This window comes from Microcaecilia unicolor, chromosome 5, assembly GCF_901765095.1.
Source record: "Microcaecilia unicolor chromosome 5, aMicUni1.1, whole genome shotgun sequence".
NCBI classification, from domain to species: Eukaryota; Metazoa; Chordata; class Amphibia; order Gymnophiona; family Siphonopidae; genus Microcaecilia; species Microcaecilia unicolor.
Window position 1 is genome coordinate 336909606 of NC_044035.1, and position 18678 is coordinate 336928283.

At 43.0% G+C, this 18678-nt stretch overlaps 1 protein-coding gene across 1 annotated transcript in view; it reads left to right on the forward strand.

The window, feature by feature from the left end:
* WWOX (WW domain containing oxidoreductase) overlaps window positions 1-18678 on the forward strand; it is a 1373934-nt gene that overhangs the window by 314951 nt on the left and 1040305 nt on the right. The gene's annotated exons all lie outside the window — the stretch shown is intronic.

Genomic DNA, 18678 nt, shown 5'->3' on the forward strand with positions numbered 1-18678 from the left:
AGGGCATTCCAAGCATCCACTACTTTCTCCGTGAAAAAATACTTCCTGACATTTTTCTTGAGTCTGCCCCCCTTCAATCTCATTTCATGTCCTCTCGTTCTACCGCCTTCGCACCTCCGGAAAAGGTTTGTTTGCGGATTAATACCTACCGCTAGGCTACTGCTCCCCCTGGCAATAATTTTAGATTTGGCGCATGTGTAGCGCATGAGCCCGTACTGCTAGATCAACGGGTGTGATTAAGGTCTCAGGCCGGTTTTGGATGGGCGCCAGTTTTACTGCCTGCCCTTTTCCCGTCCCATTAAAAAAAGCCCATTTTTGCAGTCATAGTAAAAACTGGCCCGACACATGCCCAATATACACGCCTACACTACCACAGGCCACTTTTTACCACGGTTTATTAAAAGGACCCCTATGTTTCTTCCAGTAAACTGAACTAACATGATTCACGGTAAATATAACATGTTATTGCCATTTACCACATTAAAAGGCAAGTAACTGCTTTATTGCCTTAATGTACCTTAATAATTGCCTCCTGAGGCAGTTACATTTGTTAACCATCATGAGCATGGGAATAAAGGTCAACATAAAACAAATAAGAAGGTACCTTTTTATTGGACTACATTAATACATTTCTTGACTAGGGGCCCTGTTTACTAAGGTATGTTGCTGTACCTGGAGGGCTCACAATTATCCCCTCCTACCCTAGCTGAGATAATATTTAACCATCTCTCTGACCTAATGTGCAACTTTCTTTAAATCAGTCACCTTACTTTCTAACTCTTCCTACTTTGTTACCCGTCTATATGTTACAACTTTGCCTTACCTTTCACTATCAGTTATAATGTTCTATTACATATTGTGTTGACATTGTAAGTAGTATACTGTGCATTACTTTGTATTGTTATTTGAATATTTTACTGTTGTAATTGCCTATTGCTGATGTTTGATCTATTCTTACTGTACACCGCCTTGAGTGAATTCCTTCAAAAAGGCGGTAAATAAATCCTAATAAATAACATTTTTTTAAAAAAGATGAAGTGGGATTAGGACCTGGGTCCCTTGGTTCACAGGCCAGTGCACTAACCACAAAACTACTCATCATCCTTGCTTTCTGCAAGTATACCTGAAGCTATCGTAGAGCCTGGTATCCCCTTGTGGTTTTACTTTCAGGGGAGAGGGAGAGCGACAGCATCCACTGGGGGATTAAGAAGATGCCATGCTTTAATTCCCTCCAGTGGACAGCTGCTCAATCAGGGTACCTTTTTGTATCCTGGATGTGCCTGAAACAGGTCTAAATAAGAATGTCCTTCTTTTTAGACATAGAGTTTCTTCCACTTTGCTCTTAGATGTCCAGATTTCAGGCCCTCCTTGATCCCGCCTAAAACTCCCCTTGCTATTTGGACATACTGCAGTGTTGGATGTCCCTTTTCTGCCTCTACAAAATCGGGATTTGGATGTTTCAAGCACATGGACGTCTTTGGCCTTTGAGACGTCCATATGCTTAGAAAATGAGCACCATAGTAACAGTAGATGACAGCAGATAAAGACCTAAATGGTCCATCCAATCTGTCCAACAGTCGCACTCATCAATTCATGATTAAACCATACATATACTTTATCCTGATTATCCTAAGGAGCATTTACTTTGCTCTCCACTGGTGCATGGTAGACAGACCAACCACAGTGCTACCACACACACTGGGGGCAATTCTGTAACTGGATGCCTCTACTTAGGCATCCCGAGGGCATGCAGTAGAGGAACAATCTTGATAGTCTATAACAGGGGTAGGCAACTCCGGTCCTCAAGAGCCGCAGGCAGGTCAGGTTTTCAGGATATCCACAATGAATATGCAGGAGATAGATTTGCAAGCACTGCCTCCATGGTATGCAAATCTATCTCCTGCATATTCATTGTGGATATCCTGAAAACCTGACCTGCCTGCGGCTCTCGAGGACCGGAGTTGCCTACCCCTGGTCTGTAACATTGCATGCAAATTTTAGGAATGCTCCTGACCCGCCCATACCATGCCCCCTTTTGAGTTGCGCGCAATCCAATTTAGATGCCCATTGTTATACAACAGCGTGTAGCCAACTGCACCCAAATCGTAGTTAGTGCCAATTAATTGCTTGTTAGTTCCAGTAATTAAATCATTGGAGCCCACTGACTGATAGGGTGCTGATCTAGGATCCTCCCTCTAACACTCTTACTTTCCTTCCCCTGATTCCCATTGGTCTAGCTGGCATCTCCCACTTGCCTGGCTCCCATGGTCTGCCAGACTTGCTTGAGGCTGCCAGCGCAGGTAGCGCTGTGAACAGATGTTGCTTCTGGCCAATGCAAGGGCCTTTCTTCTGCTGCTGCCACCTCCTCAGACACTACTTCTGGTTCCTGGAGGTAGGAGCGGCAGAAGAAAGGCTCCACGTTGGCCGGATGCAGCATCTGTTCAGCGCTACCTGTGGCGATGTCAAGCAAGTTTGGCAGACTGTGGGAGCTAGGAAAGCGAGAGATGCAGGGCTGGGCTGTGGGAGTAGGGACAGCAAAGGGAAAATAGAGATCAGCAATGCGTGAGATTCACCTAGTTATGCATGAGAGCTGGAGAAGGGGCCTGCTGTGACTTGGCATATTTGGGAAAGTCGCTGCTTGTCCCTGGGATCAGTAGCGTGAATCTTGCTACTATTTTGGATTCTGTCAGGTACTTGTGACCTTATTGGCCACTGTTGGAGGCAGGATACAGGGCTAGATGGATCACTGGTCTGACCCATTATGGCTATTCTTATCTTCTTGTGTAAGAAGAGAAGCCAAATATTTTATGCTCCTCTTGAAATGATAAAGAAAAATTTAACATACAAAGGTCCATAATATTCTATAAATATAATTTGCTTCTATAGGGCGTTGCTTGGTTTATGTTGAATTTATCTTTTCTATTGTGGGACATATTTCATTTTGTGGTATTGACATTCACCATGTTTAATGCTTTTTCCGTGGAATTTTGTTATCAGGATGGTTATTTTTTATTTATGTAGGTATTTATCCATTTGGGTGTATTTTATGCACTGCACAGTAATTTCCTTCAAACCAAGTTGTGAATATGGCTTTTTTGGAAGGAATTACTTGTGGAACCAACAGGTTCAGCCACTGAGAAGCATATGAATGTTAACATGTAGTAATCTGTTTGCAGGAAAAATCTCTATCCACTTGGAACAGGCAGACACAATTTCACTTGTAAGTAGATCAGAGCAAGCATTCCAGGGTCTATTTGATTTCTTAATTGAAAAAAGCATTTTATTTTCCATCTGCTGAAGAGGCATATTAAAGCCATTGAGGAGAGCCAAGGTTGTTTTGTATATTGCATGGAGCAAACATTTATCTTCAGTCAGTCAGAGTCTGTCTGTTCATCTATCTACCATGAAGCTTTTGTGCCTGGTCTCTGGGGCTGTCTCATTGCTCTTCTTAGATGTATGGAGGAAGGGGAGGCGGTATGCAGGGGGAGAAGGTGTATAATTAGTGAGTTACACTGGGCTGAACAGAAGACTCACCCAGGTGTAGAAGAGATTGGTGGGTATTTATGAATAAATGTCATTATTCTGACAGAATGATGAATTAACATGCCTGACTTTAGTGACTATAACAGTGAAAAGCATGTGTTCTGTGGTCAGAGCCACTCCAGGGCCTGTTGGTTTGTATCAACTCTGGGAACAGCTTGCGAAAATGAATCCTTGAAATTATTAAAAAGAGGGGGAGGGTATAAAACCCCTTAAAACATTACAGATCGGATTACCCTATTAACTTAGAAGATTTTATAAAGACATTAATTTGGGTTTCCAGAAAAGAATTACCGAAATACTTAACAGCAGTTCAATTTAAGTTCATTGTTCCACATTTTAAAATCCTTTGCTTTCACTGGCCTGCTTCTAGAACATTCAAATTACTCTAGGGCTGAATTCAAGCTCTCGATAAGGGCCTGGTCTGCTTTTCGACTACTTTAGGGCTTGTTCAAATTTTTCTTTTGTCTCGTATATAAATTTACACCAAGGGAAATCAAAATGCTGATGTTAAAAACTCAAGATTGCACAAGTCAAGTAGCTTTAAAGTGTTCTAATGCCTATTTTTTAAATGAACCTCTGGTGCAGATTGTTTAGAACTGGTATCTCTTGTTACTATCCTAGAAAAGGACTTAATTCTGATACAGAAGCTCATGAATATTGATTGTGCACTGCAATTTTTGCAAAGGTGGTGCAGTTTGATAATTAGATGAGAAAAAAGGATCATCTGACATTTATTTTCACCGTGCTTCATGTGGGAGACTGATGAAGACTATTTTACAAACCCAAGCTTTACCATAACTTGTTAAATAAAATGAATTCCTTGTTTGCATTAAATGTCCCAAAATGTAGAGTTTTGTGCTTAATGTGCTGTAGACACTATATTGAAGTTGTGGGTGGGTCAGTTCCTCTTTAAGATGATTGTGAGTTTTCCGGGGGGAGGGAGAGAATAGGAGGGTTAACAGAAGGGGGGGGGGAGGTTAGGGAGTAGGGGAAACAGGGAAAGGGAGGGGGGATTGGAGAAAAGGAATACAAAGTGAAAACAGTAGGACCAATTTGTTTGATGGTTGTTTAGAAGGGAATTTACATGACTGATTGTACATATTGAATATTTGATGTTGACAAAATGTACACTGTTTTCAATAAAAACCGTTGAAATATATAAATGTCCCAAAATGTACACTTGAAATAATTGAAACATTTGAACTATTAGAGCTGGTGTACTCAGGATATTAAGTGCCTATATTTTTCATGGAACACTTTTTTTCTTTCTGTTTTAGGGTTTCGTTGGTTTCTGAAGAAAACTATTTTAATCAGGAAATGTACTTTTTGTATAACAAAAGATGAATTAATTGAATTGGTGCCATGCACCTCATTTAGAAAAATCTCCTCTGAGGCCCATCTTTGACTGTTCATGCTTCACTTATAAACCATGTGTTGCCCGCATGGTGTTCTGAGGGGCATCAGCCCAGCAGTTTCCAGGTTTACCTAGATTCCATTGTTGTGGAAGTGATTATGTAAGAACACTTTATAGAAACCTTTATTACCAGCTTCTCATCAGGCAGGAAATAAGGGGAGACTGTTAACACCTGCTCTAGCCATTCTGTGAGCTGGCAAATATTATTGTTCCAGTATGTGTTTGTAGGGTCTTGCAGAAGTGACCTGGGGATACTGTATTTTTTTCTGTCGCATTCTATGAAGTTAAGATACATAAACCATTTGGGGGGACTTTTTTTGTACCTAGCATTTCTTTAACAGCAAATATTAAAAGTGTGCTAAGTGCAAAGGTTGGGTGTGTCAGGACTGGTGTTCGTACACAGTGGTCTATATGAACTTCAAAGGTCTCATCTCAGTCAAGTATGTTCTCTTGAATAAAGAGTACCTTATATATATATATTTTTAGGACCATCAGAAGGTGGGCATTTCGGTAGTCATCCATATGCATGAATTTATAGCATACGTGGAGGGGCATAATCGAACGGGGCGCCCAAGTTTCCCTGAGGACGTCCTCACAGAACGTCCCCGCGAAGGGGCGGGGAAACCTGTATTATCGAAACAAGATGGGCGGCCATCTTTCATTTCGATAATACGGTCGGGGACGCCCAAATCTCAACATTTAGGTCGACCTTAGAGATGGTCGTCCCTGATTTTCGGCGATAATGGAAACCGAGGACGCCCATCTCAGAAACGACCAAATCCAAGTCATTTGGTCGTGGAAGTAGCCAGCATTCGTAGTGCACTGGTCCCCCTGACATGCCAGGACACCAACCGGGCATCCTAGGGGGGCACTGTAGTGGACTTCAGAAAAAGCTCCCAGGTGCATAGCTCCCTTACCTTGTGTTCTGAGCCCCCCAAAACCCACTCCCCACAACTGTACACCACCACCATAGCCCTTAGGGATGAAGGGGGCACCTAGATGTGGGTAAAGTGGGTTTCTGGTGGGTTTTGGAGGGCTCACAGTTACCACCACAAGTATAACAGGTGGGGGGGGGGGGGGGGGGCCTGGGTCTGCCTGCCTGAAGTGCACTTTAGTGCCCACTAAAACTGCTCCAGGGACCTGCATACTGCTGTCATGGAGCTGGGTATGATATTTGAGGCTGGAAAAATATTTAAAAAAAATTTTGGGGGGTGGGAGGGTAAGGGGAGGTCATCCTTGATTCCCTCCGGTGGTCATCTGGTCATTTAGAGCACATTTTTGTGGCTTGGTCGTAAAAAAAAAGGACCAAGTAAAGTCAGCCAAGTGTTCCTCAGGGACGCCCTTCTTTTTTCCATTATCAGCCGAGGAAGCCCATGTGTTAAGCACGTCCCAGTCCCGCCTTCGCTATGCTTTTGACATGCCCCTGTGAAATTTGGTCATCCCTGTGAAGGAAAGCAGTTGAGGACGGCCAAAATCAGCATTTGATTATTCCGATTTGGGCGACCCTGGGAGAAGGACGCCCATCTCCGATTTATGTCGAAAGATGGGCGCCCTTCTCTTTCGAAAATAAGCCTGATAGGCTGCCTCACCATTTTTCCTCATTGGTCTGTTTTTTCTATTTTTGATCTGTTTTCTAAATGTATATATAAAATATTACAATCTATCTTGATTTTCTTCTTATAATCAACTTCGACATTAAATAAATCAGTAATTCAGATCCATTACATATCTTCAGATCTATTCCGACATAGCGCTACATTTTGCCGTCAAGACTGCGTCAGGGATTCTTCCAATTTTTGTCACTTCTTATCGACACTTCACTTAATAATTAGCCACCATTAGGCATTCGGGGACCCGAAAGCTAAACATTCAGCCTATGCCTCTTTTAGCTTGAGCCTTAGGTATGGGGGCCTAAGGCAATTGCCCTGTTTGACATCCCCTAACTCCACCCCTGAGGGTGTGCCCAGCCTGTTCTCTGCAATTGTTACCACACTGAAAAGTTTATCAGTGCGCATAAAATGGGTTGCAGTTAGCATGGAGACACTTATCCCCGGATTATATAAAGGTTGCTCAAATTTGGGCATAATCTATTTGATTAACAAGCTAATTATCAATAATTGGGCACTAAGAATCAATTATTTATATTAATTGGCACAAATTAAGGGTTGTGTGCACATCTGGCTGCGCACTATTCTATAATTCTAGGCGTCAAAATCCCATAACGTGTAACCCAAAAGGAAGGGGCATGGGTGGGTTGGAGCATTCTGCAAAGCTGCACGAAGTGTTATAGGTTTCTGGGGGTCCGCACTCATCTTGTACACCAGGATTTACACCAGGTTTCAGTTGGTATAAGTCCTTGTGCCCAAAACTCAGCATGGGAATGCCCACTAGGCGCTATTCTATAAAGAGTGCTCATTCTGGAGTGCCCTTTATAGAATAGTGCCTAGTGCTGATTTTTCCTGGCACCTATTTTTCGGCACCATGTACTGAATCTAGCCCTTAGTGCCTCCTATTGAGGAGGTGCTAAGTGAACTGCCATTGACAGCATGCACATAAGTACTAGGCGCTAACTGTAATATATAGACCCTGGCAATTCTCAGTCTGCTCCGGCCCTCTTTATTCTTTGAATTTGCATGGATACAACTGACATGCAGCCAAGATTTATCAAGGCTTTGTAGATTCCTACAGATTTTTACCTTTTGACCTTTTTACCTTTCGAAAGCGCCAAACCCCTCCGAGAAAAACGGCACTGGCTCCCAATCAAAGAATGTATAGCCTTCAAAATCTGTACCATGGTTCTTAAAATTATCTACGGCGAGGCCCCGGGATACATGACAGATCTCATAGACCTACCAATCAGAAATACAATCAGATCAACAAGAACATACTTAAACCTCCATTACCCGAGCTGCAAAGGACTTAAATACAAATCAACTTATGCAACCAGCTTCTCCTACATAAGTACACAACTGTGGAATGCACTACCAAAAGACGTGAAAACAACTTATGACCACCTAGACTTCCGGAGATCACCAAAAACCAACCTATTCAAAAAGGCATACCCTACGGACCCAACTTAACGCCGGGATCCTGCTACACAACGAAACCAAAGCTCGCAATGGACGTAACATAACTCTTCCTCTCTACGATTCCAAATGTATCTGTAACACATGAACCTTATCCTACCACACATCACACTGTATTTGTTCTTTACCGGACTGGGCGAATGCCTTTACGATACCATGTAAGCCACATTGAGCCTGCAAATAGGTGAGAAAATGTGGGATACAAATGTAACAAATAAATAAATTACGAGGAAAATTCATACCTGGTAAACCAACACTATTTCTATCAAGAGATTTAAGATACAAAACTTTATTCTTGAATTTACATGCGCTAACTAGCATAACTCTGTGTTAACAGTTGGCACACTTGTGTGGTAGCGGTTAATGCATCCTAACTTGAGTGTTAATAACTTTATCCACCATAATAAAAGGGCCCTTGAGTCTATTGAAATGAGTGCATGCAAAATGTCTGTAGCTTTTCACCCAAGGTTGAGTTGGGATCATGACCTGATCTTGTTCATAGTCTTCCTTTGCCTGGTATATTAAGTTGATGACATCACATAACAGACATATTGAAAAGAGGTTTGTGTGTTTTAAGAAATCTGATACTGTATTATTTGATTTTGTGGTCAGCCAGTCTGCAGTCCTGCATAAAAAGTTTGTTTTGAGTCTCGAGTTCATAGAAAATGGTTATTTTAATTCACTGAAGTTGCTGAATATCTTTTTTTATAGACATTTTTCTGTACTAAGTTTGGGTGAATTGAGCTTGCGGAAAAACTTGGGAGAATTCTGTGTTTCTGCATTGACAGTAAGGGTCCCTTTTACAAAAGGCTTGCCGTGCACTATTGGGCTAGCTGCACACAGGAGTCCGGTGGCAGTTCCCACCTCTAGCGTACACCATTTCCGACACTACAAAGATATTTTGTATTTTTGTAGCACCGGGGCTTATCTGATAGTAACCGCCATGTGCTGCCCGGTTAGCACAGGAGCCCTTAGCGTCACCTAAATAGGTGGAAGAAAGGGCTCCCCCTGGAAATGGCTGCGCGCCAATCCCTGTGATTAGCGCAGGGCCATTTCCTTTTTTTAAAAAAAAACAGCCTTTTACCCGCTGCGGTATAAGGGGGCCTGAGCACACGTCAAAAACACACGCCGATACTATCACAGGGCCGGGCCCCTTTTACCGCAGCTTGGTAAAGGGGGCCCTGAGAAGGGAGAATAGCCTTGTACATCTTAATTTTAAAATTAATGTTGCAGGTTTATTCTTGTACAGGATTCACCTTTTCATGTGACTACTTCAAGCAGTATTGCATGATTTTATGGGAATGTTGTTCAGTATTGAAATTATCTTGTAGTAGTTGAGCTGACCTGGGCAGTATTTTTTTTAAAACTGTTAATGAAGAAATATAAATCTTTGTAGCCATCAAAGTGCACCGTGTGAGTGCCGCAGACACTGTGTCTGTATCTCTGATTAGACTGTTGTTGTGAAATAGGTGACATATTCCTGTAACCGAAAAGCTGATGAAATACCACATCCTCAATCTTATTAAACAATGAAATAGGTCAGATGTATTTCTCACCTTTATGTTATTTAAATTATAATAAATATGACAAGCTGCTGTATTATTCCATGCTCTAATGGCGTTACAGGATTGGGTGATCTGTAATGTGTAGCTTGATGAAACCGTAAATGGCTGGATGGCCGTGCGAATGACCTCTATACCAGACCGCAGATTTCTTAACAAAAATGTTCTATCATGACCCCTTTGCACTTTTCCAAAGGCACACAGTAAAAAGTGACTGTACCCTTTGAAGCTTCATTGGCGCTGAAGTGGATGGATGCCCCATGCCATGCTTTCTTTTTTGTTACATTTTTCTTGATATAGATCCAGTGTAACAGCCTGTGTCTAAAACTGATGCACTTTGAGATGTTACTTCACTGCAGATTGTTGTGCTGTAGTCTGTAAGCAGTTAAGGGTATGGTAGCTCATAAAATTTTGGTCCCAAACTCCCAAAGAAGCTGAGCATTTGCAAACAAGGTTTAAAAGGAGTGAGATTTGCTAAGTGGTCTGGAAAAATTAGAACGTAACCATATTTTCTTTTGTACACCAAAAGGATGAATGAGACTTTATGTGCAATATATAAATTTGTGTTTTTTAATTTACAATTAAGAGAGCCCACAGAGTTAGCTATAAAGCTAATAACCTGGCAGAGCTGATGACATGTTAATAGGAGTTCTCTGGGAAGGGGGGAGAGTAGTTACTTGTTGCTAAGGAGGAGGGGGTAGAAGCCCCGAATAAACTTGGAAACTTGGATGGGTAGAGGAATTGGGTGTCATGATTGGATGCTGGTGTTTGGTGGGCAGGAGAGTTGCTGAGGAGAGAAGTTTTGGCAGTGGAAGGTTTTGTTGGGTGGTGGGAAGGTTGGAGTGAAGGAGATTTGGGAATGGTTGAGGGATAATTGGGTGGGAGGTTACCAGCAGGTCTGTAATAATGTTTTGCTTCTGGTTGTGGGTTGCTGTGTTCGGGCAACATGCCGGCTGTGTCTTCTGCATGCAGGTGTTACCTGCGTGTGCCGGGGAGGGCAGATTTGCATGTGCACTGGTACTTGCTACTGGGTCACATCTTTGTTGTTCGTCAGTTCGGTCCTGCAGGTTCTTTCGCTTGGTGTGGCCTACGGGTGCCTTCTTGGCAGTGTTTGTGGCTGGTGCAGGTGTCAGGAGGGATGGAGCCATGTACTTGGCAGGCTGAATCTGCAGGTTGGTTTGCAGTAGTGGGTGCTTGACATTCATGGTGGCAGGAACGGGGCACTGTTGTGGGATCCTCATCTGGTAGTGCTCTGGCGGTGCGTGGTGGGCATCCACTGGGTGGGGGGGGGGGGGGATCTGCAAGCTGAGTGAAGCATGGCGGTCAGTTCAGACTAGAGACCCGGCACCCAGGGACTGAGGTTTCTACATGAGCCAGGAGTGGGACTTTCACTCAAGCTCAACAGGCTGTCCAGGTTGCTCAAACTAAGGCTGCTGCTGGTGAGTTAGGGAGGGGTGTATTAGAATTGCTGGCTGTGGACCTTGGGGATGTTGGGGTTTGAGCAAGCCAGCAGGTCGTTTGGGGACTAAGTCTGCCAGATCTATGGGATATTGCCTTCATCACATGGTTAAGCGCCTTGAGCGAGAGAAGCGATAAAGGTGGCTTTCCAGTTGGGAATCCCATGCAAGTTTGAGAGTCTTCTGACTCCTGACATTCATCATCTTCCTCTTCTTCTGATAGTCTTTGTGCTGTTCTGGAGGTAGCTCAGGGCCAGTTGGGACTTGGCCTTCTGTGGGAGCTATGCAGTTCTCACGTAGAGGGCATACTTTGTTTGAAATTTCTCCTTTAGACTCTGAGTTGTCTCAGAAATGGAGTCGGAAAATATTGTGTGGTCACTATGCAGACCTCTTTGCTTTACTGGGGTGGGACTGGGATGGGCAGGAGCATAAGAAAGGGGATGATGGGAAGGAGGAGGTAAAGAAGAAGGAACTGGTTTCCAGAACAATTTTTAACTGGTTGTTAGGGTTTAATATTTTTGCCAGTGTCCTAGATGCAGTAAAACTGGTTTTGCACCCTGGGTTCTTGTGGTATGTGGATATGATTTTACAGGCTTAGCAGACTTATGGAGTTGGGCTGAACTATGATGAGCATTTTCAGAAGAGTCTGGTACAGGACAAGTCCGAGGCATGGGAATACCATGATGTTGATTTGTGGCTTTCAGAGATGACTGCATCTTGGTCATCATTTTTTCATGCAGGCCTCTCCTCAGAGGCATCTGTGCCCTTGGGGGGGAGTCAGCTTTCATGATTTGGGACGTCAAGGGTCCCTGATTGTTGGAGAGGCTGGATCAGTGAGGGTTACTGGTGGGCAGTGGACCTGCTCCTTCCCCCATACTTCCAGTTTAACACTGGCAGGTGTGAGCAACCTGGGTGTAAGTTTCGGCATCGGAGCAGTCATTGCAGTGGTGCCCACCCCATTGTGCATTGCTAAGGAGGTGGGAGTTGAGGCCAATTAGTCAGACCTGATTGGCTTTGCCAGTTTATTTGGAGGCTTTGTCATATTGGTTGCAATTTTATCCTGCTTGCACTGCGGCGGAGTTGCTTCGGGTTGGTTTGGGGATGGTTTTGTTTTTCCATTTGAGGGGCTACCTTTGTTGCCTGACTCTGCTAATTCTGCTTTGGTTTGGATTCATGAAAGGGTAGTGCGGGAGACATTGGCTAAAGAACTACAGTTCGGCAGGAAGGCTGGGCCTTTTCTAACCCCTCCTTTACCCAAATTGTTGATTTTCCCTTTAGGAGTTGTGCCCAAAAAGGAGCCCGGAAAATTTAAACTAATTCATAATCTTTCTTTTCCTGAGGGGTGTAGTGTTAATTCTTTCATTGACCTACAGTTTTGTTCAGTCCAATATGCTTCTTTTGATTGGTCTATTGAGATGCTCCGACAGTTGGGACTGGGTGTGCTCATTGCTAAGGCAGATATTGAGTCTGCTTTCCATCTGTTCTCTGTTCAACCATGGTTTTTTCACCTCTTCGGTTTTCATTTTGAGGATTCTTTTTACTTTGACAGTGTATGCCCATGGGGTGCTCTGTGTCCTGCTCTTATTTTGAGGCATTCACCACCTTTGTTCATTGATTCATGGAACAGCAGTCTGGATTGTTGTCTATTGTGCATTATTTGGACAATATTTTGTTTGGGAGAGGGTTGCGTGGTCAGCCAATGTGCTCAGCTACTTGAAGATTTCCATCATATTGCTCGTGAGCAGGGTATTCCACTGGCTGAGGATAAAACTGTGGGTCTCTTTACCACGTTGTTTTTTTTGGGAGTGGACTTGGATTCTGTGAAGGTGGAGTCCAGGTTGCCGGTAGATAAGGTTCAAGCTTTGTGTGCCATCACTGATGACATTTTGAGGAGGAAAAAGTTGACATTGCATGAATTTCAGTCCTTGGTAGGTTATTTTAACTTTCTTTCATGGGTTATTTGTATGGGGAGGGAGTTTTCTCAATGTTTAGCACTCTTGACCAGGGGTGTACAGATAAAAAGTATTATAGGATTCACATTCCTAGGGGGGTTTTGTATGATTTGGGATTATGAAGGACTTTTTTTTTGTTGCAGTTTAATTGGACAGATGTGTGGCCTCTTCCTCTGGTTTCTAAGATGGATCTGAGGTTGTTTACAGATGCTTCTGGGGGGGGCATGGTTTTTGGATTTACTTTGGGGGATGGGCTTGGGGTGCTGAAGCTTGGCCTGTTTGGTGGCGGGCAAAGGGGTGGTGTGAAAATATAGCCTTTCTTGAGTTGTTCCAAGTTTGGGTAGCTCTAGTTATTTTATGCTTCTGCCTCCTTCCCGTCTCCAGAAAAGGTTTGTTTGCGGATTAATACTTTTCAAATATTTGAATGTCAGTACCATGTCACCCCTATTTCTCCTTTCCTCCAAGGACTTTCACTTCCTTCCATTCATTCTAGGTGACTCTGATGACAAAATAAAGATGAGGAAAACACACAAAGTAGAGGAGTATCTAACACGTCTTAGTAAACAGTTCTTAGGTATATATAAAAAAAGTTACAGTACATTTGTACAGTCATACATTCAGTTTTGATTAGATATATTTTCATGGAGTGATTAGTACTTTGTGGAACTGGCATGCAGCAAAGTGTTATCAAGGCTCTGGATATTGCTACTGACTTTTACCTTTGATGATATCACCTGAAAAACCTTTTAAATGTACCGATCACTATTTTTAGCAAGAGATTTAAGATGCAAAACTTCATTCTCTGAGGAATAGGAAGAACCAGATACCCCTATGCTTTTGGCCCATCTACTAATTCACATTAAGCACTTACCCCCGGATTCTATATAGGTCACCCAAAGTTGGGTGCGCAGGGCAGACGTGTGTGCAGATTAATGTGTTAATGACGTGTCAACAATCAATTATTGATACCAATTGGCAATAATTTGGATTTGCACCTGCATCTGCCTGCATGCTATTCTATAACACTGTGCACCTAAATTGTATTGCACAAAGCCCAAAAGAGGGCATGGCCATGGCAGGGACATGGGTGGGGCAGGGGTATTTCAGGTATTTAGGTGTAATGTTTTAGAATACTGAGATCATATGTACAAATTGCGTGCCAGGATTTAGACCAGGTTTATGCAGGCGTAAATCCTTGTGTCCAAAATTGAGCGTGGGAATCCATGCTAAGCACTATTCTATAAAAGGTGTTCAGCCTGGATCATGCTTTATGGAGTAGCGCTTAGCACAAATTTTTTCTGGTGCCTACATTTTTTTGTTACATTTGTACCCCGCGCTTTCCCACTCATGGCAGGCTCAATGCGGCTTACATATTGTATACAGGTACTTATTTGTACCTGGGGCAATGGAGGGTTAAGTGACTTGCCCAGAGTCACAAGGAGCTGCCTGTGCCTGAAGTGGAAATCGAATTCAGTTCCTCAGTTCCCCAGGACCAAAGTCCACCACCCTAACCACTAGGCCACTCCTTCAAACATTTGAGCACTGTATACTGAATCTAACCCTTAACGCATGGTTGACCAACTGCTAGTACAAAGCTGTGTTAAAGGGCTTTGTGATATTTTTACAATTGCCACATCATAAGCTGCTCAGAAATGGGGATAGTGTGTCAGATATCCGAGTGGTGCCCACCTGGGCAGCAGTGAACATCAAACAGTTTGGTTTGATATAACAGCTGAAGTGGAGGGCGGCCACTCAAAACTCAAAGTCCTGGATTTCAAGCATGCTGACTTTAGTAAAATGGGAGAATACCTGAGGAAGGAGCTGATGGGCTGGGAGGACATATGAGAAGTGGAAGGACAGTGGTCCAGGCTGAAAGAAGCTATAAATATGGCCACAAACCATTATGTAAGGAGAGTAAATAAAAGCAAGAGAAAAAGGAAACCGATATGGTTCTCCAAGCAAGTGGCTGAGAAAATAACGGCTAAAGAGTTGGCGTTCATGAAATACAGAAAAATTCAAGAAGAGGAACACGGAGAGGAATACCGGATGAAATTGAAAGAAGCCAAGAGAGAGATATGTCTGGCGAAAGCGCAAGCGGGAGAACAAATGGCTAGAAATGTAAGGAGGGGCGACAAAAATTTCTTCAGGTATATTAGTGAAAGGAGGAAGACTAAAATTGGAATTGTGAGAATGAAAGATGCTGCGAACCGCTATGTAGATAATGATGAAGAAAAAGCAAATTTGCTAAACAGACACTTTTGTTCTCTTTTCACTGAAGAAAATCCTGGAGAAGGACCACGATTGACTGGCAAAAGCACATATGAGAATGGAGTGGATATAGCACCGTTCACAGAAGAGAGTGTGTATGAATGACTTGAAAATCTAAAGGTGGACAAAGCCATGGGACCGGACTGGATCCACCCCAGGATATTGAGGGAGCTCAGAGAGGTTCTGGCGGGTCTTCTTAAAGATTTAATAAATCCTTGGAGACGGGAGAGGTTCCGTGGGATTACAGAAGAACGGTTGTGGTCCCTTTTCACAAAAGTGATAGGGAACAAGCTGGAAACTACAGGCCAGTAAGCCTCACTTCGGTTATTGGAAAAAGTAATGGAAGCGATGCTGAAGGAAAGGATAGTGAGTTTCCTGGAAGCCAATAAGTTGCAAGATCCGAGACAACATGGTTTTACCAAAGGTAACTCGTTCCAAACGAATCTCATTGAATTCTTTTTTTTTTTTTTTACTTTATTTATTAATTTTAAAACAACATAGTATTTATGAAAACATACAGCAACTGACTGGGTGACCGGAGAATTGAATCAAGGACATGCTATAGACGTAATCTACTTAGATTTCAGCAAAGCTTTTGACACGGTTCCCCACAGTATGCTCTTGAATAAACTTGACAGGCTGAGGATAGGACGTGGTGAACTGGATTAGGAACTGGTTGACAGACAGACGCCAGAGGGTGGTAGTTAATGGAATTCACTTGGATGAGGGAAAGGTGAGTACTGGAGTGCCTTAGGGATCAGTGATGGGGCGGCTTTTGTTCAATATATTAGTGAGTGACATTGCTGAAGGGTTAGAAGGTAAAGTTTGCCTTTTTGCGGATGATGCCAAGATTTGTAACAGAGTGGACACCCTGGAGGGAGTGGAAAACATGAAAAAGGATCTGCAGAAGCTAGAAGAATGGTCTAAGGTTTGGTAATTAAAATTCAATGTGAAGAAATGCAAAGTGATGCACTTAGGGAGTAGAAATCCACGGGAGACATATGTGTTAGGCGGAGAAAGTCTGATAGTTACGGATGGGGAGAGGGATCTTGGGGTGATAGTATCTGAGGATCTGAAGGCGACGAAACAGTGTGACAAGGCGGTGGCCGTAGCCAGAAGGTTGCTAGGCTTTATAGAGAGAGGTGTGACCAGCAGAAGAAAGGAGGTGTTGATGCCATTGTAAAGTCATTGGTTAGGCCCCATCTGGAGTATTGTGTTCAGTTTTGAAGGCCGTATCTTGGTAAGGATGTAAAAAGAATTGAAGCGGTGCAAAGAAAAGCTACAAAAATGGTATGGGATTTGCGTTACAAGATGTATGAGGAGAGAGACTTGGTGACCTGAATATGTATACCCTGGAGGAAAGGAGAAACGGGTGAAATGATACAGACGTTCAAATATTTGAAAGGTATTAATCCGCAAATGAACCTTTTCCGTAGATGGGAAGGCGATAGAACTAGAGGACATGAAATGAGGTTGAAGGAGGGCAGACTCAAGAAAAATGTCAGGAAGTATTTTTTCACGGAGAAAGTGGTGGATGCTTGGAATGCCCTCCCGAGGGAGGTGGTGGAGATGAAAACGGTAACAATTCAAAAATGTGTGGGATAAACTTAAAGGAATCCTGTTCAGAAGGAATGGATCCTCAGAAACTTAGCAGAGGTTGGGTGGCAACACCGGTGGTGGGAGGCGGGGCTAGTGGTTGGGAGGTGGGGCTAGTGCTGGGCAGTCTTCTACGATCTGTGCCCTGAAAATGGCAGATACAAATCAAGGTCAGGTATGCACAAAAAGTAGCACATATGAGTTTATCTTGTTGGGCAGACTGGATGGACCGTACAGGTCTTTCTCTGCCATCATCTACTATGTTACTATATTAAGTGCTTTTTGTGTTAGGGGGTGTGACATGTGGAGAACGGACACGGAGGGTGATCTGTCATTAGTGCACTGGAAATACCACACAGTATTGTGCGGTAGCTGCAAATTTACCCCCCTGTTTATTAAGCCGTGCGGCGATGCCAACACAGCCCATTCAAAGCGAATAGGCTGTATCGGCATTAGCATACCACAGCTGTTAGCGCAGCTTAGTAAACAGTGGGGTTAATGCAATATTTGTATTGGCAGTGGTTGGGAATGCCTTCAATAGTTGCTTCTTTAAATGTGCAGCTGCCACATGGTAAATTCCCGCTTTAAGACACAAGCTTCCTTCCGCAAATTATTGAAGACCCATCTGTTTGAAACAATTTATGGAAAGAGCCAAAACACATAGAGTCCACACTCACTGATCATCAATGCATCATACATCCACTTCTGACCCTCATCCCCCATAATTCCACATCACTCATACATTTACTCACAGAAATATGTACACCATATGTCTTTGTGTCTTAATACTGCCCTTTAAGCTTCCCATTGTCTCTTTCCAATGTTTCAATGTTGATGTCCCATTGTTATATTCCTAACAATACTTCGATGGTCTCGCATAACTTGTACAATGTAACCCATAACCAAGTTGTAACAAATGTATTTCCATTATTCATATCTTATTGTAAGCCACACTGAGCCCGCAAAGAGGTGGGAAAATGGGGGATACAAATGCAATAAATAAATAAAATTTACCTCTTTGCTACTGTTTTCGACTCCTAACCATGACTCTCTTACTCAATACCCTCACTTATCACCCCTACCACTGCAATTTCCCCACCCCTAGCTGTCTGTTCGTCTGTCCAATTTAGATTGTAAGCTCTGTTGAGCAGGGACTTTCATGTTAATTTGTACAGCGCTGCGTAAGTCTAGTAGCACTATAGAAATGTTTAATAGTAGTAGTAATTTACAATGGTTTAGTCAAAGGGCCCTTTTGTAATTGGGTTGGAGACCTGCAGTCAGATCTCTCATCCATCATTGAATTAATCGCTTATCATAATCATTCTCAAATTTGCACTCAGGTACCGCCTAGGCCAGTGTAGTTTTCAGGATATCTATAATGAATACACATGAGACAGATTTGCATTCAAAAGATTTGCATGCAAATCTGTCTCATGCATATTCATTGTGCATGTACAGAAAAAACTGACTCACCAGGGGTACTCGAGGGCCAAGTAGAAAATCGCAGGCTTAACACACAGCTGTGCGGAATTTGGGGGGCGGTGGGTTTTCCTATCTTGTAACTCGAACAGTGGATCTTAAATCTTCTCAGCTTGAACCGCAATTAGGTCTCATTTCTCATGTAACCAAGGTTTGCAACATCTTGAAAATCAAAATCTGCCTGGGTGTTTGAGAAACTATTGGATCGTGCTACATAAAACAGACTCTTACTGTACTATGTAATTAGCAAATATTGCTAATATATTTCATTTTGTTGAAATGTGAACTGGCTTGCAGCTGTGTCACTGCAGTGAAACCTGA